General features: G+C 35.3%; 1 long non-coding RNA gene across 1 annotated transcript in view; it reads right to left on the bottom strand.

The window, feature by feature from the left end:
- LOC113478907 overlaps positions 1–25,143 on the bottom strand; it is an 83,769-nt gene that overhangs the window by 19,858 nt on the left and 38,768 nt on the right. The window contains exon 3 of the long non-coding RNA XR_003398157.1: positions 10,948–11,125. This is a non-coding gene — a long non-coding RNA (uncharacterized LOC113478907). The remainder of the gene's footprint in view (positions 1–10,947; positions 11,126–25,143) is intronic.

Here is a 25,143-nt window from a genome sequence, read left to right as displayed (position 1 = left end):
TTTTTTTTTTTTTACTAACAAGTTTGCATATTATGCCTTATTCCCTTTTTCCCTAATGAGACAGCTTATGCTTTCAAAGTCCCTCAAGCTAGGCAAATCTCTCCACTGCTTCCACTGTTAATAATGAAACTTCATAATTATACAAATCCAAGGTGGCCAATCAGCTTCTCAGGCTGAGCCTTCGGGTACCTCATGCATTATTTATGTGGCACTCAGGCCTGTGAACTCACTTGCTTATATTAGAAGCCTAATTAATATTTAATCACACGTAGAGAGGGCACACAAAGCTGTGTTATTCCTCAAAAGAAGTGCAGTAAAAGTGTACACAGGTGCTTGTTTGCTTGTGTGTGTGTATGTGTGTGCATGCCATAATATGCACACTCACACTGATTAGAAATACTCTTCAGATTGGGAATGAGGCAAGCCTTTGAAGATGCTAACATATGCCAATAAAGACATACATAGTTTTGATCCTGACTGCAAAACAGCTTTCTCAGGTGATGCTGAAACCAGTTGAGACTCTCCATGAAGATTTCAGCATATGAAAACCAGTGCCAAGGAGAACCATTTAGGTTTCTTGGTTCAGGAATTAGTTTCTACATGCCTACAGATATCCTCCTATATTCCTGGGGCCAGACTCTCCATTCACACTGGCACTAAATCATCAGCTGCAAAGCAGTTCTTGTTTTTATGCCAGTCCATGAGAAAAAGTAATAATACCTCTAACTACCATCACTTTTTGGGTACATTTCATAACCATCTCTTCCCTAGCGTGATAATGCTCGATAATCTCAGTGTCATGGTTTGAGCTCAGAGGGCAACTGAGCACCATGCAGGCACTGACTTCCCCCTTCCCCCTAGAGCTGGGAAGGAGGGAATCAAAAGGTCCAGGAACATGAGATAAGGACAGGGAGGGATGATTACTATCTTTAAGGCACATGCAAAATCAGACTTGTTAAGAGAAGAAAAAAACCCTAAATTTAATACAGACACTTAACAAAAACACTTAACAGAAAGAGTAGGACCCTGAGAAGCATGACCACATCTTGAAAACACCTTCCCCTTCCCCCATCCCTCCCTTCTTCCCGGGCTCAGCTTTGCTCTCGATATCTCTGCCTCCTCTCCCCAGTGGCGCAGGGGTCAGGGAATGGGGGGTGCAGTCAGTCCTCCTGCTTCTTCCACCTCGAGGTTGGGGTGGAACTTCTGGCATTCCTCCCCTGTTCCAGGGGGGTCCCCCTCTCACAGGAGACAGTCCTCCACAAACCAGCTCCGACATGAGTCCCTCCCATGGGTGTGTGGGTCCCCCACACGTGTTGCAATCCTCCCTGAGCCGAACTACAACAGCGGGGCCTTCTTCCCGTGGGGTCCCGGCCTCCTTTGGGCTCAGTCACCTGGGTCAGCGTGGGGCCCCCCACATGCCACAAATCGGTACCTGCTCCACCGTAAACCCCCATCGGTGGTGGTGGGGGCAGCCCTGCCGTCTAACCAAGGATACAGGGGAGTCTCTGCTCTGGCACTCCTCTCCCCCTTCTCCTCCTTTCTTCCACTGACCTCGGTGTTCACACAGGTGCTCTCCTCACAACTTCACAACTCCCACAACACCTCCCAGATTCACCTTCTTAAATACGTTATTCCAGAGGTGCAGCTAACTGGTCCAGCCTTGGTGCAAAGGCAGGTCCGACTTGGAGCTGGAGGAGCTTCAAGAAGCTTCTCACAGGGGGCCACCTCTGCAGCCTCCTCCCCTGCTACCAAAACCCCCCACCACTCACTCAAACCAGGACACCCAGATGCTAGCTTTTATGGAGAAGAAAGTTCTTGAAACAAACTTAGTTATGATAATGACAATTTAAGTTGTAGAAGATTCCACTTGTTACTGATTTTTTTTGTAGGAAACTTTCATGTCAGTTGATGCTGAATTATTTTCATCCTCACCTACCATTGTGCCTCTACATGCAAAATCCTCAGTCGTCTGTTGATTCCTTTTTGTTTACACAGAGTCTGACAGATCACGCTACAGTATGAAACCTTTTTGATGGGAAGGAAGAGAAATCCACATCTAGCAAACCCTATGAGTAGACAAGTCAAAGCAGTGAGAAAGTCACCTGTCTTACTGTAAATTCCACTTAGTATAATTTGGTTTAATATTAAACAAAAGGTTTCATCACACTGATACTACTATTATTTCAACAATATTTCCAAAGTTGGCATTAACTTTTTTGAGTTATCCTCTCAGACCACTGCAATCTCTCACCATCACTGTGCTATTGTTTTTAAGGCAGGCAATTAAGGACTTAATCTGAATGTCCTCTTTAAAACATTGTTTTTAATTGTATTTTCACCAGCATTGTCTCCCCATAAACAGTAGCAAATAGGACTTACGGACTTTATTCCAGCATCTGTTATTAAAGCATTAATGTGGTCTTGAAATGACTGATCTTATCAATATAAAAAATGACTGTGATAACCAGAGCTGGAAAAAAACAAGAAACTTTAATTTGGTGGTTATAAGAGGGGAATTAGGAAGAAAAACAGTGAGGACTCTGGGTAAGACACTGGTGAGACCACACCTGGAGTGCTCTGTCCAGTTCTGGACTCCCCAGTACAAGAGAGATGTGGAGCTATTGGAGAAAGTCCAGTGAAGGATCACTAAGATAATGAAAGGGCTGGAGCATTTCTCCTATGAGGCAAGACTGGGAGGACCGGGACTGCTTAGCCTGGAGAAGAGAAGGCTCAGTGGGATCTTATCAACATGTACAGTTATCTGAAGTAAGGAAATGAAAAAGAGGGAGCCAGGCTCTTTTCAGTGGTGCCCAGTGACAGGACCAGAGGCAATGGGAACAAACTGAAACACAGGAGTGTCCCTCTGAACAACCTGAACGTCAGAAAACACTTTTTTCATTGTGAGGGTGACTGAACACTGCCATAGAGAGGTTGTGGAGTCTTTATTCTTGGAGATACTCAAAAGCCACCTGAACATGGTCCTGGGCAACTGGCTCTAGGTGGCCCTGCTTGAGCTGGTGGGTTGGACCAGATGACCTCCAGGAGTATCTTCCATCCTCAACCATGATTTGAGTCTGTGACAATTTTTAAAAATTTCCATGACAAAACGTAAAATTTCTGTCTAATATTTGGCATTTCCTTTTAAAAAGTATTTTATTTTTATTTTTTTAAATTTTAATTTTAAAATTAAGAAAGCAAGAAGTTTACACATTAAAAGAAACAATTTTTGGTTTGCTGCAATATTTCATTTTGAAGACAACACTCTGCAAAGTTCCTACTCTTCTCCCAACTTATTTTTGGTTGAAACTATTCTCTGAACATAAATCAAAGGTGTAAACATTTTTAGTTATTTCAGAAATCCATCTGAGTAAAATTTGTTGAAATCATGTCTCACAGTTCTGGTTATACTGATCCAGGTTCAGTAACCCTGAGATACTTTAAATTGGTAAGGAATCTTTACAGTCTTAAATGAAGTGTGCTACACAAATTAAATGTATTATAATTATTAAACAGTTAAGTGAAGTACTATAAAACATCGCAACAATTGTTCAAGTGAAGCAATCCTTCTTTCTCCTTTTGGTCTCTTTTCTCTCTTAAAATCCAGATTCCAGAGCTTAAATTTATCATTACATCTACTTACAAAGTAAAAGAGCCAAACAATGTAGTCTCAAAACTAAACTGAATCTTGGTGGAGCAAAACATTTCTTGTGAAACAACTTAAAAGACGTAAGAAACTGTATGACTTCATATATTTGTCATCAAATTTCTTAAAATCAAACTGCTCTTAAGAAACCATGAACTGCCTCCTGAGGCACACTACCACTTGATACAGAGGACCTTCCATTGTAAATTGATAGAAATAAATTAGTTGGCCCACCATGCACTTCACACCATTCCATGTATGTAATATATGCACACACAATATATTGACATCAGTTTGCTAAACACCTCTGGCAATCTCTGAAAAAATAGACATGCATATATTAACTCAGTAATATGTTTTAAATTAAACCAAATTCCAATTTATCTTGAATTTTTTTCTCCTTTCAGGGACAAAAATAGTGAGGGATAAAATGTATGCCAAGAACCCTGTACCAAGCATCTGGCAAATTTATGGGTTTTTGCATCCATTTTCCAGTGCTCCAGTCCCAGAGGTGCATGAAATGAGAAGAAACATTTGTTGTAGTTCCAGGGAGAGTTTGCAATTTCATAACTCTTATTTAAGATACTTTCATTAAAAGAAATAAAAGACTTTCAACTATGTTTACACTATTTCCTTACAATGACAGGCATACCGCATTTGAAATGAATATATTTAATAGGGAACATTCCTTCCTTAACAAGTTCTAGATGAATCATGGTGTTTTTCTTTTTTTCATTCATATTTCTTTTGCAGTTTAGTTACTATTTTAACACCAGACTAGGTAAGTCTAAGGACAGACAGAGCACTGAATAATATCAACAGCTAAAGAGGTAATTTTTTTTTTTTCCAAAAGTGGGTTGTTTTTGTAGTATTGTGCAAAAATATTTTCCAATATTTTTCCACATTGTGGTTGTTTGCTAAATGTGCCATTATGCCACCAACTTCAAAGCTTAAACTTGATCTACCTAAGACCTGTCTATTAAACAGGATAAAAGAAAGAAAAAAAAAAAAAGATTAAAAACCCCCCATCTAACATTACTAGCTTCCATATTCCATTCCAGCTTCAATATAGGATTGTTCTATTAACTGTATTCTCTAATGGTCTGGTCAGCCTACCATTAAATTATTCAAATAAAGATGAGGGACCTGATTCTCAGCTGGCATATATCAGTGTAGTTTCATTGATTTAAATAGGGCTATACCAATTTACATCTCCTGTGAATCATGCCCATCATTTCAATCAGAACGATTAAATGATTAGTTTCCTAGTATATTAGCATAAATTGCTAATAACTAATGAGTAGTCATAATTCTATGCCTTTTTGTAAAGCCCTTTTCAAGCATAGGAGCCTTCACTTGGTAGAAGTATGAATACATAAGCTGTTGTCACATATGCAACTGAATAGTGTTACACAGAACAGCCAAAACCATGGAAAAGATGTCCAGTCCTTCTGAATCTACAACTTGCAATCATCAAGAAATTCAGGAGAATTTTTAGCTGAGATTAAAGGAACAGCTGCTGCTATTTTTACAGTAGTACAAAATAATAATACTGCAATACATGGCCTAAGAGGGTCTTAACTGTATGCTATAGAAAGGCTAATGTGCCTTCCTTTGAAAGAAAGCATTGCTCCAGGAACAGAATATTGGAGAAAACTATGTTTTTAAGAAAAATAGGATAAATTAGCAACTACTGTGCTAAAGAAAACATCAGTTAGAATATCACATATGTAAACAAATGAAAAACAGTGAAAGCTCTTACTGTAGTATGCCTTGTTGAAAATCTTGATGGTATTTTCAAATTGTCGAGTATTCACCAGCTGTGTTAACAAACTTCATGGCACCTAAGGTGTGCTTTACCCAGCCATTACTACTTTTAAGCTTCAGTGTGAAGCAGGGAGTTTTCCTCTCTTTGCCTGAAGGGGAAAACTTTCTGGACACTTTGGTAGCTCCACAAGATGGCAGAGAGAAGAGGAACAGAAGTATCTGTCACAATCCCAGAAAACCCTCACTTCTAAAAAAATCCTAGATTTTCTTGCACACCAGTCCAAGGCAAAGGAATTAACTCTACTGATAATCAAAACCTGTTACATACACCATTTTTTCTCCCATTTAAAAGGCTTGGTCTATCACTTTGCCATCTGTAATAATTACATACTGTGCAGGGAGAAAATAAATTTTAAAATAGTAATTTAAGCACATTTTTTCCAGATAAGCAAAATCAGTAAAATAGGAAAGAAATAAAATCACATAGGGACAAATGCTCGTTCCAGAACTTACTCTGCAGCAAATATAACATGCTAAAGATGTGCTGCAAAACTTGAGAGGGAAATAATTGATTCAAAACACTTGCCCATAGAGTGAGGTGATGTAAGTTAACAGATATCCTTGGATAGGATCTATTAAGCCAGTGTCCAGCTCAGCAAGAGGCATTTCCAAAGTTTTCTTAGATTTTGTGTACTTCAGCTTTTAAAAGAACAATAATATTGAAGGGATTTATCATAAAATAAGAGTAATAAATACACTCAGAAATATCAAGTTATATCTGCTCTGCTTACAGCTTGCAAAATATCTGAAGAAGCTTAATAAGGAAAATACAGACCTTGGGAAACAGAAATGATCATGAAATCACTAAAAATTTCCCTGGACTGAAAAAGGAAATTAAAAAGGAGGAGAATGAAAGAGAAAGGGCAAGAAAAAAGAAGAGAGAAAAAGGAAAATTAGAGAGGGAGAGAATATGAAACTAACCTTATTCAGAGTCAAAATGTCATTCAGCAATCTTGTTTTCATTCCTAGAAAGTACTTGTATTAAACCCATTTTTATTAAAAGTGGGGTTTGCTGCCCAGCTTGACTTTACCTTCTAAGTATGTGTGTGTATATATATATATATATATATATATATATATATATATATGCAGACATACAATCAATTTTTGACTCCTGATCAGAATAATTAATTTCAAATCCTCATTTCATTTTTTAAAATCTAAGATCTGTTTGGAGTTTCTATACAAATTTAGGAATAGCAAGACCCTGAACTTCACTGCAGGTGCTCCCAGTGTGCATTATCAAGAACAAATTCTTAGACATAACTCAAACACCATGTACCTTTTTTATAATATTTTTTAAAGTTTTGGTAATGAAAAATAAATACCTGATATAGTTAGGAAACTTTGTTGTAAATTAAATTTGTAACATACTTTTATTTATACACTTGGATAAGTATGTATCCTGTCTATATGTTCAAGCACGCACTCATCTATGCATTATACTTATGTGTACACATATATATGTGTATTTATCTATCAGAACCTTCAAAACTGATTCAGCAATTAAGGTTTCTCTCAGCAATTAATGCAGCAGTAATATAATTGTTTACAAACTTGATTTCCACCACCACCCAGCTTTCCTAGTTTTGCTTTGAGATTCAAATTCACCATTATGCAAAATTTTCACTAATCAAAAAAAAAACCAAAACAAACCCCCCCAAAAAAACAAAACCCAAAAAAACAACCAACCACACATGAAAAAAACTGATATATTTCTTTTCTCTACTTTTGTAAAACCATTGAAACTTGGTGTTCACTTTAAAATGTCAGCTAAGAGAGCTGTCAATTAAAACTATTTGTTCAGAAGCCTTGCTTCTTTAAAAGGACAGAGCATAAACATAAAAGATAAGATTTTAGGTATAGCTTCCCCAGTGTTTCTTCATGTTTTCACTGTCCTCTACACAGGAGCAAAATGTACAATAGGATCCAAGAAATACCATTTTGGAAGGTTGGAAGACTGAGACCAAATCTGCAATTTTTCACTCCATTTTCTTATGGGTATCTCACACAGTTTAAGTTCTAGTGTTATTTGCTACTTGGATACATTTACATAGAAACACTTCTTCTACACTCCCTTGAAAGTCAATGTGAGGTTTTCTGTTGACCTTCTGAGGTAAGGATGAGGCATTATACAGCCAAAAAAAAAAAAAAAAAAGGACACTGTTCTTGATGACCCACAGTTGGTGTGCATGCACTCCCTTTTCAAGTTTTATTCTTTTACCATCTCCTTCCCTCTGAGTTTAGAGAAATGCAATAAAGTTAGTATCTTCTCTACAAACTCTGTCTTAAGTAGTGGGGAAGGAAACAAGAGAATGAAACTGAGGTGGCTGGCACTATATCCTCTATTCCTGCCACGTAGCAGTACAATAAAATGTCCTTTTTGCAGTATAAAGACAAGACTCATGTGCAGTCTACATTGAAATAGTGAGAAAAATTAAGGAATTGAGCTGACTCAAAATACAACTGTGTGAAAGAATCCTAACATACATTTGATTCTAATGTATACCTCTGATATATAACTATAATATCTTCTGTCTTCTCTAATCTTTGCTGAGTGCAATGCTATCATCTAGAAATGTAAATCTTAGAACAAAAGCAAGCATTCCTTTGCAAAATATTTTGGTTAGGTTGGAACTGGTGAGACTGTCCTACACACTGGGGGTATATTCACAGTATCTAATAAATGTTTTAATTACAGAAACTTCAAGTCAGTGGTGTTAAGTTTAAGAGAAATCATAAATAAGTTTTATAAGAACTCTTCACCTACACTGTTTCTATTGGTAAGTTAGCTGATATAGGATGTTAAATGAAATGGTACTGCAATCAATGTCAAGAATTTAACATTTTGGATTTTATACACTAAATGTAATTCTAGAGTTAGACTTTGAAGAAGTGCATTCTAGTGTGATACCTAAATCGGTAGCCTTTTTTATAGTTACAGTTTTCCTATTTGGTTGCCAAGCATCTGCATGTTAATAAGTAACAACATTTAATAAGTGGAAGTACTCCAAAGTAACACACTTAACTCACTGTATCATAGTAAAAATGTACACTTATGCCAAAGGGAAGTTATGCTTTTAAACTGCAACTCTAAATTGCAACTAACATGCTGAAGCAAGGATGTCACAGTTACACATAATTACCATTTCTACAGGAGCCTGTTTCCTGTGGTGACAGTAGCATATTTAAAAGATAGCATTTTCAGTCTTTGATGTCACTTTTCTCATACAAAACTCTTTTCACTGAGAGCCCCATTCAGTAGCCCAGCCTTATCCAGTAAAGCACGTTAAGCATATGCCTAGATCCCATTTATTTCAAAGGAACTTAGACACATGATTATGATTTTTTTTTCTGAAAAGGGATTGAACTTAAGTATATGTTTCAAATGCTTTGTCATATGGGAATATAAAATAGGAGCATAACTCCTAACTGCAATACCACTAATATTCCTGACTACCCAGGAATTTTAGTGTCAACAAGTTTTATCATGTTTTACAGGTTTATTTTTCCAAATAATATTTTATTATCATCTTGTCTTATCACATAGCACATGCAGTAAGCTTATTACAAGCCAACAAAAAGTTTGAAAAAATATTAAGCTTAATCATATTTGAATCTTTAATACTTTACCAGTGCTCTTCATGGCTTAAAGACCATAAGCTTTAAATACCACAGAAGCTTTTTTAAAATTTTTTTTATATTTGAAATGAGAATGCTAAAAAAAAAAAAAAAAAAAAAAAGAAATTCACAGAGAAGACAGGAGAAAAACCCTTGCTATGTCTCCTGCCTTTCTCTTTCAACTTTTTGCTTTTTCTTAGTCATAATTACTGTAATAAAAAGGTGTTTTCCTGGATAAATATTACAGAACAAAGAATACAGTGTGGCTGGCTCTGTTACACTACCAAATTTTTTTCCGGCAGACAAGCTATAAACAGTGTCCAGATTGATAGCAACAGAAGCTGTCATCTATTTCCCTTGTACAAACTATCTCTGTACTACTCAAAACCTGAGGAAACACTTTTTAGCAACCCTAGCATTGAAGTCACCCTTGTAGAAATACTTGCTGTGTAATCTCTCAACATTGTTGTTTTGTTTTGGTTTTTTTTAACGAACACCATCATTATAACATTCTGTGGTGGTTTTAATATTTATACACTAAGGGTAGCACATTGGGAAGGCTGTGTTATCAACATTTTTCTAACAGAAAACTGGGTGCAGTTTTCCTTGGGCCCCTTCAGTGATTTTCATGACTAGGATAGACCATAGTGGCTGTTGAGGCTGCCTCTTCTTCACAAGCTCATTACATTTTCTCTCTTAGGATAATTTCTTACAATTAGAGAGCACAGAACTGAAAATTTATAAAAGTGTGTTCCATGTCTCACTGGGCCATAGACTTTCAGTGTGGATCTTGAACAAATTGTTTTACTTACTCTACCTCTGCTTTTCACATCTGAAAAGTAGAGATAAAAGCAACAGGAGCACTTCAAGGCTTAATTCATTAAAACTGGCAAAGAACTTTCAGGTCAATGCATGGAGGCTGCTACAGATTAACATATTAAAAATTTTAATAATTTATCTGTGATCTACTTTAACTGATGCAAGATATTTCTAAACTAGAAGCAACAGGAAAATTTAACACGACGTCACTGGTATGCATGTGCAGTTTTATAGACCAGTAACTGTAACAGAAAGATATTAATGTGCTTCCTCTATTTGGGCTGTATACCAGAGTACTACATACACTTCAGGAATAACCTTCTTCCAAGGGAAAGTTAAAATAAAGCTAAATGTAATATAAATACATAGTTCATCTTTATACACACATACACAGTACACATAAAGAAAATACATGCATTGAGATACTACTCCAAGGAAAGAAAAAGATTTTTCCTTGACTGTGTTACAAGGCCATAATTCCTCAAGCTCAATGATACATGTTGTAGGAATGCTCTGAAATAAAATGCCTGTAATTAACTAATATATTATTTTATATAAGATCCTTTGTTTAATATATGTCTTCATATTAGTGCACTCTGGTTAAAGGAAAATAAAACAGATAGCAGAGGAAGAAAATACATATTTGTATTTTTAAAAATAATAAAATCTGCTTTATTCCAATAGCATTTTTCCTCAGGATTTTTTCCTTTTAAAAATAAAAATTCCATTTTCCTGTCTGAATTCAAAATGATTGACTGGAGCACAATATTAAGTAATAAATGAAACAGTCCCAGTGCCTGAAAGACTCCTGAATAAAGAGAAAATTATTTTTGGATTTTCCTTCTGATCAGATATGAAATATTCTGAAACGCCACCTCTATAATTTGATAAAAAGCTTGATATCCCCAAATGAAAATAGGATTCAGCACTTTCATTTTTCTGTCTCTAAAGGAACCTCTAGGTAAACTGATTTTAAAAAAATGAAAATCTCAAGCATAAAGGTGGGAGTAATGAAGCAAGTTTAAATATGCGCTGACCTTTGAAATGAACTGCATTCCATGTTGTTTGGCCAAGAAGCTGGCTGTGTTGCTGTCTCCATCAATTTCCACAGCATAAAAGATGTGGGTTTTGGAGCTGCCCTGCTCTCTGGTGGATGTTGATAGGCATCGCCGCAAATACACCAGTGCTGATAGCAACAGCCATATGTTCATTGCTCTGAAATATTAAGAGGAAATCCACAAGGGATAAAAGTGTAAGCATCTTCTTTTGTTGTTGTCGTTCACTGTAAGAATTTACCCAGAGGTGGCTGTATTTTATTTTCCCCTTCTTTGGTTTAAAAAGTTAAATCCTACAATCTTTTATTTAGTAACGATATTAAACTAAAACGAAGAAAGCTAAACAAAACATTATTTCGGAAGCTAAGAGTATTATGCTATTGGAAAGTATGTAAAATCAAAGTAATATTGTGTTATATAATTTTATTCATACAAATTCAAAAATAAAAATGTATGCTATTTTTCAGCATTAGTGATGCAATTATTTCCTTTTTCCACTACTACTTTATTATATGACTAGTTTTATTCAGGCATTTGCTAATCTAAAGCTGTTCATTAGACCTGAAGGTCAAATGGCATTCTCTGAAAAATTTCAAAATGGAAGATTGTCACTTGAATGTATAGTAATTTTAATAACCACTAATCTAAATATCTGTATATCTGCTCTAAGTCCCTCTGTAACATATTTCACCAAATATCAGTTTAAAAGAGAGTTTTATAATCTGATCATATGTTGCCTAGAAAAATTAATGATAGAAAGATGACAAAGTCAAGACTATACATATGAGAAATATTACAGATATCTTAATTAGGCAATATTCATACTTGGCTGAAAATTGTTTCTGTACACACCAGCTCTAAGGTTTTAGATCCGGCTTTAAAAATGTGACAGCATCAAGTAACAAAATCATCCTGAGTGATAACCTGGTGTTTCATCTGTGATGAAAAAACAAGGGTATCTTTTAAGTAGATGTGCTATTAGGTACAAAAAAGTGGGAGAAATCCAGCTAACTTTTCCACCTACATTTCCAGTCTTTTATGTACCTGTTAAGATCTGTACAATAACAGATTTTTTAAATTAATTTTGAAATGTGTGGGACAATATAGTTTTGCATGTTATAGGTAGTGATATTCATTTATATGCTTGCAGTGTTTGCAGCAATTATTATTCAGTCTTTAAAACAGCAGTTAGATATAAATTATCAGTGGGACCATACAAATATGTAGAAATAAACCATTGTATCAATTCAATCTTTGAAGATATACATCTGTCTTTCCTAAGACATGTCTTTCAATTGTATCCCTCTTGGAAGTCCAAGAATTAACAAAAAGCAGCCAGTGACTGAATTCCAGCCCCACACCCAGTAGTAGCTCTTTTTAATATTAGGTGTAAATTAAGGTGCAACAGAAAAAACAGTTTATCTCATATCTTGCAGTCCACAATAATGTAAACCTACGATCTTTAATAAACACTACCAGGCTGAAAAAAATATACTTAAGGTATCTGCACAGTTAAAGATAAAAATCAGATCATGAATGAGATCCTACCAGCTAGATACTTCTGTAAAGGCCTAGTAAAGCCTATCACATGGAATCCCTACTAATTACATTAGAATGTTTCTGGATGCTGATTGCTATCTGAAGCATAGAAAACCTCAACAAGGTGGGGGATTTTTTTAGCCAGACATATGCAGTCTAAATTTCTAATGTTCCTCTTCAAATCTTAGTTAAATATGTATTAGGGACATTACTGTTTTTCCACATGTTTGGGGTAGTGAGAACTGCAATTTATTTCTGTTGTTTAGCTAAGCAATTAGGTTGCAGCCCTATGAAATGAAGCCCAGTAATTAATGGAAAGGAAGCCATGAAGATTATGAAAGATTAAGTTTCAGCTCCTACCTGTAAGAAGATGGAAATTTCATCAACTATAGTCCAGACCATGCATGAGGCTAAAGGTTATTTAGCTTAGTGTTTCTTCTGCTAATGGAGATCTACTTTGTATAGGCTATTTACTTATGTGGTGATTGAGTCAGAAAAAACATATTATGTTACAGCTCAGCCTACTCTAAACATGATTCAAAATGGATTTCAACCAAGGTCTCTTCCTATCAGTTCTAACACAGTCAAGTCATTTTGATCTCCCCATCTTAGGACAATGTAGTTGGCCTATATTTAAAGTAAGCCAAAGGCTGAGGAGTCTACAGAGAAATTGGGGCTGCAGAGAGAATTAAGAAAGAAGGCCTAAATTGATAATGTAGATCCACCGTATATAATTCATGCAGAATAAAACATTTCCAGAACAAAAGACCAAAATCAGTCTACCTAGGACACTCTAGATCATGAGAGCATTCTTTTAGGAAAAGAAAAATACAGGTTCATCCCCCTGCAGAGAGATTTAAGGGTAGAGCACCATATTTTTCAGTATGGGACTGACACCACTGCCAGTATTAGTAAAAGTGTTCTGGAGATACTTCTCTCCTCTATAATCCTTGACATTCACTTTACTACTTTTCAAATCAAATCTTTTTCCTAGTACTAAAGTAGAGATCTGCAGAACTTATTCATTTTTCCAAGCTGATAGGTTTGGCAAATTTGACCTCACCTGAATGGAACCACTCTGCATATTCGCTTTTTTGACTACCAAACAATTTTCTGGGGGGAAAAAAATAAAAAAAGGAATAAAATACAGAAAAAAATTCTACAGACAGCACAATGCAAACAAGTCTGAGAGGCATTTCTTATATACTAGTGGCTTATGCTGTTACTAGAACTGAGAAACAAAATGCTGGGAGATTAAATGGAAACAGTATAAAAAGCAATAATCACTGAAAGCCTCTGCTATTCCTATATACATTAAGAAGCTTCAGCCACTAATATAAAATTAACGATATGTGACATCTAGATGATACTTAGAAAAACACTTGATTGTCAAACTGGAGAAAAAAAAAACCTCTACACTTAGCAAAATTTGAGACATTCATTTCTGAAAACAGATGGTAATCCTGCAAATGTATATTTTTGCAAGAGTTATACATTTAATAATTTTCCTTTCCACAAAACCACAAATTGACTGGATTCTTGTTCTCCAAGAAACTACAAATTCATCCTAGAAAGTGGAATTGGTAAATGCACTCAAACAAAATCAACAATTTAAAGAATATTTCATTGGTATAAGTAGTAATTGGTCACCTTCACAATCATGACACTGAAGCAAACCAAAACAGGTGTAGTTTCACCCAATTATTAGCTCCTGAAAATAAAGTGGGTGGGGAAAGTACATTATTTTACCTCTACAAAAATTCTATCTACTTCTTCGTGGAAACATTTGACTGTCATCTATAATGTGGAATAGGGACTTAAATTCAGCATGAGATGAAAATTTACCCAAACTTGGACAAGATAATAAGACTTTGAAAACTGCAGTCACAACAAGGTCAGGAGATCCACGTAACAGTTAAAAATCTAAATAATGAAAGATTCCACCTGCACAAAGTAATCACCATCCCAGGACTGATCCTGTATTTCTCTCATAATGTGGTTTTTCCTTGTGTTCCAATTCATATATTGGGAGAACAAAGAGACTGGCCTATACTCTAAAGGCAGTATTAACAGAGAGCAAATTGGACAGAGAAGCATCTGTGTGGCAGTAGTATGAGAGAATGGACAGCAAGGGTCTGCTGTTGGCCATGAATGAAACTGGTAATTTATGTTAGAGGACTTGGATTGACTGATTAGGATGACTAGGACTGAGAACTATACATCAGGGTAGTGGGATTATTGCTTGAAAGCAAACGAGGGTACAAAAGAACCACAATACCAAGGACTGAGTGAGAGAAAGAAATAAAAAAACGATTTGCATACCTGGACTCACTGGGACCTCAGTTGATAGGAAGTTAGTTGGTTCAAGTGACTTGAAGTACAATTGTTTAAACAGAACTAGAAAAAAGAGCCAGGAATGATACAGAATCTTAAAAAGTGCAACATTAGATGAAGAGATCTGAGTGATTTAGGGAGGTACAGATTCAGGAAGGGCAGAACTGAAAGAAATGAGTGCTGAGGAACAGCTGATTGCAGAGAAACAAATGCGGCAAGGAACCAGCAGTGTGCAACCAAGATTATCTGGGCAAAGAGACCTGGGGCTAGGATATTAGCTCTGAAAGATGAAGGGAGGAAAAAGAACATGTAACGAGGAAAATTTAACCTGGCTGAAACAAACTGCAAGACTCTATAACCTTCAGACTAGCTCTTCTCCACAGCCTGGAACCAAATCCTAACTTCTAAATCTTGCTGTTCCACTGAAACTGGAAAACACAAAGGAACCAAGTGTCTTAATTCCACCTACTGTGCCACAGGGATAATTAAAGTCTGGTACTTCAAAGAGTGTGAAATTATTCCTTCAAACAGCAATGGTCTTTGCTGTGGATGTAAGGATTCCAACGCCATTTATGCCTCTATGAGGATATTAGCAAGTTGCCAAAGGATGACATCTCTACTCTAATCACACTGCTAAGAAAACCCTAAGCATGAGTTAATCACACACACAACATATTACATTAATAAAATTTTGCTAAATCCAACATTAAAAAATTCAAAATTAAGACTACTGGTGTGCATAGTAAATAGAGGGTGAAAGGTAGTTTTAGGAGCTGGGAAAAAGGGCAGTTAAAGGCCTGAAAGTAGTCAGGATTCACAACTTATAATATTAAAATCACATGTGGTTGATTGCATACAACACATCTTCTACAGTATCTGCCTTTATTCAGCTTTCACAGTAAATATGATATATCTTGAAGTGGGCTCTTGAGGGCTAGTAACTAGTGACATCCATGATTAACCTTATATAAGGGGACAGGTCCTATACAGGATGCTTCAACCTGTCTTAAACTTCTGTTTCTTCAACAGTGAATTTTGAAGAAAATGTTTTGATTTCATCAGTAAAGATTAAACTTTACTTATATACACAGGAAAGGAATTAAATTTCAGAACACAGGATTTCACCTAACCTGTCAAGAAAGAAGATTCATAATTTTGTTAAATTCTACTGGGGAGAGGGAAAGGATGGGTTTAAGTTTTTCCTTGTGGTGTGATAAATACAGTAGTATTGTGCAACTGAAATTTCATTTCACAAAATGAATGAAAACCTAAACATTTTCTAAACTACACATATGTAAGAACAGAATAGGCTTATTTTTATTATCATGATATAATTAAGATCAAGTAAAAATAAAAATTAAAAATTAAAACCACAATATCAATTAAATACACAATTTATTGTAGCCACCTCTCTCTAGGCAGTCAGTACCTACTACAACACATAATGTTGTCACGTTTTGTTCTTTTTCTAAATGCAGCTGTACTGCAAACTGCATATTTGTTCCATTAACTGAATCTAACTATAAAAAAACCCCAAACAAATAAACAAAACCCCCAAAACTCTAACATTATTTGGTTTAGGTTAGGAGTATGAGATACAATCATATAATTTAAAAAAATATAGAATTTCTGTATTAATCAAAACAGTAGAAGATTGATACTGAATTTTTAACAGGTCTTTACTCAGTAGACCAAGTAGGACCAATGCTATGGCAGAAATGTTTCTATCATTAAGTGCTTGTCAGTTTGAAATAATGCTGAATCTTCTCTACAGGGTCAGTAGCAGATGAACATCATGTTTTACAATTACTAGTCTTGAGAATGTTCCGGGTTTGTTACATCAGAGATTTCAATTTAAATTCTAAATATGAATAATAAATCCTACAACAAATTGGTAGCTTCCTGAAGTTATTACACAATACATGCTTATGTTTCTGAATTGTAATTTTGTTAGGTAGGCCCATAAACACTAAGAAAAACCATACTGGTGTTTACACACAGAAATATAGCCAGATGTGAACCAAAATTCTTAAGCTAAATATGGTTTAATCATATTTGATAGTAAAAACCAGTGATTACCAACAGAAATATTTGCAAAAATGTTGGGAAAAAAATGACATATGAAGCAATAGTAAATTTCCACTCTTTGTCAAAAGTATCTGTGTTTTATAAAACAAAATCTAACTAGGAAAAAAAAAGAGAAGAAACATGGTGGGTAGGTTTTTTTTAGTGAAAACAACTGTCTTTCTTCTTGTATCACCTTCCACTGAGAAAAAATAATTTCCTTTAATTGTAGTGAGGCATTCTTCAGGTTTTGAGGAAACACTGCAAAACAGCAGAACTACATGCACTACTTACTGAATTATGAACGGTTTTCTTACAGGCGTTGTATCATATGCTGACCAAGCCCAGTTTTTCTCCGGTTTATGAAATATGACAAGACCCCAGTTAAAGTTGATCTATGCCACAGGCTATTTGTGTTGTCTACTCAGCTGCTATGTCATAATGCCATGAGTCCAGATACTGTACCTTGTTTGTTTTCTTTCATTTATTTTACTGAAGTTTTACAAAGCCAGAGACAGAGCCAAGATCCAAATTTATGGCATTGTTTCTCCCAGCTAAGAATAAGCACCAAACCATGAGGGTGTATTCAGAAGTATCTCCTGTGATGTCTTAGACCTGTAGAGAGAGTGTGTGCTGTTGATTCTGTTTTTTTCACTGAAGAATCACTGAAGTGAAGGGTATGTAATAATGCACACATCATTTTATTGCACTTTTTCTGAGCAATATTTTTTTATTTTAAAATGTATTGGTACTGGCAAGCACTTTTTAAAGGATTATCTTAGAAACTGTCAGCATTTCAGCATTTCCAGCTTTATCAAAGCACTATCAACTGTACTAGAACCTAAATAAAGTTCAGTTACTGATACAGCTTGGAGTTTACCACACTTTCAGAGGACAAGACTGAGCACCAAGAAACTTCAGAAATTAGCAAAATCTGTAGATAGTGTTCAATCTCAAAACCAGGGTTATTTATCATTGACTGCATTTTCTTCTCTTAGTTGTAATGCTTTGCTGGAAATAAGAAACAGACAATTCCACGCCATTCCTCAGCTGGATTGATCTCAAAATGTTTTACAAGCCACATGCACAATAACATTAGAAAAAAAAATAGAAAATATTAAAAATACAAAACCACAGCTACCTAGGAGTTTGGACTGGACAAACGGTCTATTAAAAGACCAAACTACTATAAAACTTCTGGAAGCAAAAGGGAGGAATTAGTTGTATCTAAGCAGCATATTACTGTGAACTAAGTGGTACTACTCTAGCAATGTGTTCTAACATACAACATAACATAAATATGCACAGTTTATAAGAAGTGTTACTATCTTCTATTAGACTACCTGAAATATTTGAGGGGAAAATGACAAGCTTTCAGGCATGCAAGACTTTCCTCCAGTCTGAAGAAGAATTAACAATCTTACAAACTAAATAAAAGTTGAGAACAATTGCTCTTGTTTTAATTTAATTAAACTTGCCAATTCAATTAACTAAAAGATAAGATAGTTCATAAATATGGGGTGGAGAATTATTAGAAAGGGGAAGACAATACATTTGTTTGCTCCTATGGGACAAAGAGAGAGAGAGAGAGTGCAAGAGAAACACAAGTAATTTATTGTCTGTGCAGCATGGAAAGGTTATACTGGGGTGGCAAAAATATAATGTGCCATAAAACCAATGTCTCTGTTGAGTCCATGTTTTTTAGTGCCCAGCAGAGTTATGAATTTTAGTTCCAGAATTATCTTTTGAAGGTATTTTGTATGTTTCCCTTGAGCAGTAGGGCTGAGAGGTCAGAGATGAAGTGGCTGTTCTGGATTAAAGCAAATGTGACATAGCTATGCAAGCTGGAATTCAAAATTCAATAAGGCTCATATAGCTATCCTACTTCAAGGTTCTCTTTAACTGCCAAGAGTGCTCACTCCCAGAAAAAATCCTAATGCAAAACCCCCACTTAAGCTGTTTTCAACTGTTAGAATAGTGTGAAATAACCTTAAACCGGTCTTAAATGATAGATGAAAATTATTTAACTATGATGATGATAGGACCATTATAGAAAATGGAAAACTTATACCTGATATTAAGCACTTGCTTCTCTCTGCTATGACAAAATTGAGAGAAAACCCAGAAAAAGTCTTCTGACAATCTTTTACCTAGCACAACTTCAATGAACTCCTGAGCTTTTTCTCAAGGACTTTGAGAATCCATATTAACCTCAGGGTCAGGAAAGATAAGGAATGCCTCAAAACTCTGGATTTAGAACATTTTCCCAGTGTATGCAGAGGCATAACCACTTCAAATATGTTGAAATAATACTTGGAAGGCTCCAAGATTTCTTTATTGAATTACCACAAACACTGGTTGTGATCAGGAAACATTCCAAGCTGAAGTTCTCCAAGAGATCTTCTGGGTTTGTTTAGAGAGTAAATTCCAGCTGCCAAACCATATCTCAGACATGCTATGCTGTAGTGGTTTAACCATCTCTGGGTGGTTTTCCCACGCTTAAATCTGCCCAAATTATGCTATCACTTTATGATGATATAATAGATAAATTAAGTGTTCTAAATTACATAGGCTGTCAAGCTCACTGCTGTGTGCTTCACAGCTAGTCAGTAATGCAGCTGCAACAATTCTTATGAAAAGGATACAGATATCTGAGGGTACCAAAGGGGAGAAAGAACAGCTTCTCCCCTGGCTAAGCTCCTTCAAGAAATAAGATCAAGAAACAAAATTGAAAAAAGGGTGTCCAGACAAATTAATGTTACACATTCCATATATATAAAATATATCTGAAAGTTTACACATGTATGAAAAAATAAATAGAACAGGAGACTTAGTGGAACTGTAAAAACAAGGATTACATTAACAATGAGAAAACACTTAAATGACTGAGTCATGTTTTAAGTGGTTTTAAGGGGCTAGAATGAAACTTTATGAGAGACTTAACCATCATACCCAAAAAGTGTATTTTCATGAAGCCCAGCAGTCCGAATACCCAGTCTAGGATGAACAACTTAAGCACTTTGAACTAAATCCTTTTGCTGTTAGACCAACAAACTCCTATCCAGTCCTCCAAACAGTCTGAGCTAATCCAAGCCTCTTTCAAAGTTTCAACTTCAATGTCAACCATGTATTTCTGGAATATCTTTCCATTACCTTAGAGTCAACAGATTTTTTTTCTTCTCTGTACTAAGATTCAACCAATGCAGAGACAGCTTAACTAGTTACGGTTTGCAATGACTAGCCAGAAATATCTCTTTCGTGTTAATGATCATGGTAGTATGATACATAAGAACAAAGAGCAACAAACGATTTCTACATTTGAGTTTTGGGCATTCATTGCCACTGCCAAGTCACTTGTTGGCATTCAGTTTTATCAAAAGATAGTCCATCTACAAATTTTTTCTTCTGTGAAAAAGAACAGTTAACACCAAAATAGAATTTTAGGAGGACTAACATAACAATATATTCCTCCACAGTTACCAAACAAAAAAACTGGAGCTGCTCTTAAAACATTAATTTATCTTCTTTTTTTCTACCACCAAGGTTACAAGAACAAATCATTCCATACAGTTCTGTGTATATGCCCCATCCCTGGAAGCACTTAAAGTCAGGTTGGATGGGGCCCTGAGCAACTGGGAGTTGAATATGTCCCTGCTCATTGCAGGAGGGGTTGGACAAGATGACCTTTAAAGATCTCTTCCAACCCAAACTCTTCTATGATTCTATAATTCTATAGCTTTCAGAAAACAGAGGCTGTATGATATTGTAAAAACTGTGTTAAAAATCTTAATCTAGTGAGAAGTCTCTGCAGCATGCAAAAAGAATCAATTGTCATTTTGAGAACTTTTGAACTTATGTAAACCAGAAAGCATTAATTGTTACTTTAAAAAAGAAAAGAAAAAAGAGCAAATTTATGTTAGGATCATCATCAGTATGAGCAATGTCATCTCGCTGGACATTCCATGGAAGACCCTTTTTTACATCTAATGAGCAAGGCAATAAAGTCATATCCTAAGGCTAAAAAAGAACTTGTTCTAACTACACAGAATATTCTATATACAGAATACTTGAAAATGTGATTGTAGAAAATCAGAAAGGTTAGGATCATCCTAAAGTTTACACAGGATATTAGATGATTACTTAGTGCATGAAGTGTATCATTTGTCTATATTTTAGAAAATCAACTACATGATATATTAAAAACATCAGAATGTGAATAATAAAACATGGATGTAAACTCCTTCTTTCTATACAAAATGCAAGGAGGGAAAGTGTATTAAAAAATAAACTGCTTCTTTTTTGGAAATTATTGTAAAACAGAATGACTAGCTCAGAGTGTTAGGCTGTCTGACAGCAAATGGTTTTACAAACCCTTTTCCCCTAATAGGCTTACCATTATTATAAAGACAAGGGACTAAGATTACCAAAAATGAGAACTATCTGACATCTGGCTATCTGACAACTTTTCAGCATCTGTTCAATTTATTGGAGCAAAGTAATATTTCCTACAAACTTTACTATCATTTGTAGGAAAATTCCAACCAAAAAAGTATTGCTTTCTTGTAACAATAAAAAAGGAAAAACAACTTTCATTTTATTTAATAGTTTCACTACTACAGATCATTCCCCTGATAAATATTCTGTACTACCACAAAGGATACCAAGATTTGAATCTTGCCTAAAAGTCAAGAAGGGTTGGAAGTGCTTCAGAATCACCTTTAGCTCAACAGTGATTTCTACAGCCAATTAAACAGTGGAATTGATGGACTCTGAGAATGCCATATGCTGCCCTCTGCTGAAAAGACGATCATTATGACTTAAAGTCTTAAGGCTGGAAGGTCTGACAGAAGGGAAAAATAAGTGGAGGATCCTCTAATTTCAGGGATGTGGATAATTCCTTTAGGGAGAAAGAAAGATTAAATGCTCATCTGGGCAAAGAAAAATTTCGCAGAACATATGGTATATATGTATAAATTATCTTGACAAGAACATGAAGTCAGCAAATTGGTTATTAGAAATATAACTATTGAGAATTACATTGATTAAATTCATAAATGTCTTTAAAATGGCTACCTGTCAAGTAGTTTAGATCTAACACGTGACTTACTTTAAAGACATGATAATATAATGAGGAGAGCCACAGTGAAAATATATATTCTTTAGCCTGTCCATACTGTGTTTATTGATTGGTGCATATAAATGTAGATGGATATATTTCAAAGTCATTGTGAGAAAATTAGCAATAATGCTGCTGTTAAATAATAAAATGTTTACACTCACTTTGGAATACTTTAGATATTTACAGACTTATATCTTAAAAAAAAAAAAAAAGGAGGAAAAAAAAAGGAGACAGACTGAACATTTTTCTAATACTTACTGTACCACAGCCCAAAAAATAGATACACAAAAAGGGAACAGGCAGACTGTTACATGAAATAAAACTATGTTTCATGGAGCAACAGTCTGAGGATGGTATAATTGAACTTGTCAACTAATAGTCTAAGTCTATGGTTTTAACTGGAAGAAAAGATAAGAGAAAGATGCTTAAATGTAATTACTTCTGTAATATTTTCTTGTAAGAAGTAATGCAGTCACCCTTCGTTCTAAGATAATGCAGTATTCCCTCACTACAGTACCATCTAGCAACAACAACAAAATTAAACAGTATCTCAGCAACAGCAGAATCATTTGTACTTTTATCTACAAAACAATAGGTACCCCTTAGAATAATGTATAAAATGAAGACTGAAGTAATGTCATAGACCACGTTTCACAGGATTTTATAAAAAGTTGTCCATTTAGCAGAGATTCCCTTGCTAAGACCACTTTGTTATTATTTTCTTCTGAATATTGTCATCTTCCTGACACCACACATACTCCATTCGATGGCACTGGAGTTATAATATACACCAGAAATTCACATGCATATTGTTGTTCCCTGGGATGATAGCCACTGAAGAATCAGTGCAGTGCATTCTGAAGTAATAGAGTATACAATGATGAAATTTCCGTTTAAATTATACACTTGATGACTATTTCCCATAGATGACAAGTATTAACTGGTGTTCACCAGCATTATCATAGTGTGTGATTTATCTTCACCCTGTCCCTATCTTCATATTTCTGACCATATAGAAAGTGTTAGATTTCTATTAACGCTTTTTGTTAAAATGTAATTTTCTGTAATGTTTTGATAATCAGGAATATTGTTTAATTTTCTGCATAATACTTTAATTTAAGAGGATTCTACTACATGACAATCAAGGGGAAAATATTGATGGATTACCAGCAGTCATGTTTGGAATACTGTCATGTTTGATCCCCGTCAATGATACAGATTTGGTCAGACAAAATGTTAATATCTATAATTAGGAGCTTTTAGTTACATTATCAAGGGATGATACTTTTATATTAACCCAGAAACCAAGCTATTGTTGTTAAACAAGTTAATTGTAAAGAACAGTGCATATAAATGTGAGCCTGATGGGGATGAACATCATCATAAATCATGCAACAGCAGGAACTACATAAAATATTCTGGATATTGCTGTTACCCATAACTATAAATATCTCAGTAGAGGGACGGAAATGAAAATAGGGGAAAGAAGATGGGTTTAAGTCATTTTTTTGCCCTACATCTGATGGATCCTACAAAATTTCTAGTATTCATTAAAATAGCTGCATGACTGCCTTCATTTATATACTGCTCCTCAGAAGCTAGGTGAAGCAGAGAATAACTAGGGAGCCCCAATCTGTTTCAGCTTTGCAGAGGTATAGGAAACCAAGGGATGGGTGCTCTTTCATTCCAGAAAACTGCATACTAGGTGAGCTTTTTTTAATCAAAGAACTAGAATGGGATTATCTATCTAAGATTATATATAGTCAAAATTATCACACTTATTTAGAACAACATTTGCTCAAAATATAAATTTTACCATAGTTCAAATAACAGCACTTATTGACAATCATCTACATTTTTGTATACATACATTTTATATAGATAACTCATCCTCCCACCTTGAAAACATGGTATCATACAACTAGTGAGCTGTAGAAATAAAAGTTGTAAGATAAAAAGCGGCTTCCCAAATGGAAATCTGACAGCAGATTATATTTTTTAATGGAAGGAATGGCATCTTACAGTCAGGTTAAGAACAGCTTGAGGTTTGATAATAAGTCTCTGAAATTCAAAGGTGCCGCTTGATGGCCTGACTCTCAGGTGCAGACTGGTCAGGGCCAATACTAGGAAGGAGCCAGTGCTGGCAGGCTAAGAGACCCTCAGTGACTCAAAGAAGAGCAGGAGAACAGTCCAAAGGGAAAATGCTTGCAGTTCTGGTGGAAACTAAACACCAGAAGCTCCATGGCAGCATTCTCTGAGATATTCTCAGTACCAGCTATTGGCTCAGAGTATAAGTCTCCACACATGCCTGCATAAATGACATCAGGAAGATGGATATATTAAGAACTGGTGGCAGTCAGAACGTGTACAAGAGAACTTTTCCTAAAGTCAAACCAGAATGAGACTGCTTACACTTTAAAAACATACTAGCTCCAGGAAGTTCAACAAGTGTTGCATCCCTTGTAAGGGAAACATCCAGGGTAATCAATTTTTAAGAGTTATTTCATTTTAAAAAATCTGTATAAACCCCTAGTTCTTCACAAAACCTCAAAATCTGAGATAGAAGAGTAAACTTTAAAGAAAAAAGTGAAGAATAATCACAATAGAGTACAGAAGAACATAGAAGTGAAATAATGTTTCCATACAAATGCTGGGAGTAAAAATAAAGGATTTCAAACACTGAGATTCATATAAGAAATTGACTTTATAGCTATGTCAGAAACCTGAGGGAAGAAGATAAATCAGTGAATGCTACCACCAAAGTACCTAGGAAGGACTGGTGGTGTTGGTGGAGTTTTATTGTTAAAAGTTACAGAAGTTTTAGAGTTAAATCAGATAAACAAGTTACGTGAATCAGTTATGTGAACTGAGAATGCAAAGGCAGAAAATAATAATGGGAGCACCTCATCTAATCTCCAGCAGATAACTGTCTGTTACATTAGTGCATGATTATAACATTTCATTTTTAGTTCCTGTAAATGATTAGAGCATCTAGTGGCAAAGCCTCCAAAAGGAGAAGTAATTCTTGTCTTGACCTTGCAGAGTAAAGGATGTAGCTCACAGCATTACTTTCCAGGAGCTATACTATGACAGCAACCATAATATATTTAGTTTCAACAGCT

This window comes from Athene cunicularia (genome assembly GCF_003259725.1).
Source record: "Athene cunicularia isolate RWA chromosome 3 unlocalized genomic scaffold, athCun1 chr3_part1, whole genome shotgun sequence".
Taxonomy (NCBI): domain Eukaryota; kingdom Metazoa; phylum Chordata; class Aves; order Strigiformes; family Strigidae; genus Athene; species Athene cunicularia.
The sequence above is the reverse complement of the archived record's forward strand: the minus strand, read 5'-3'. Positions and strand labels throughout refer to the sequence as shown.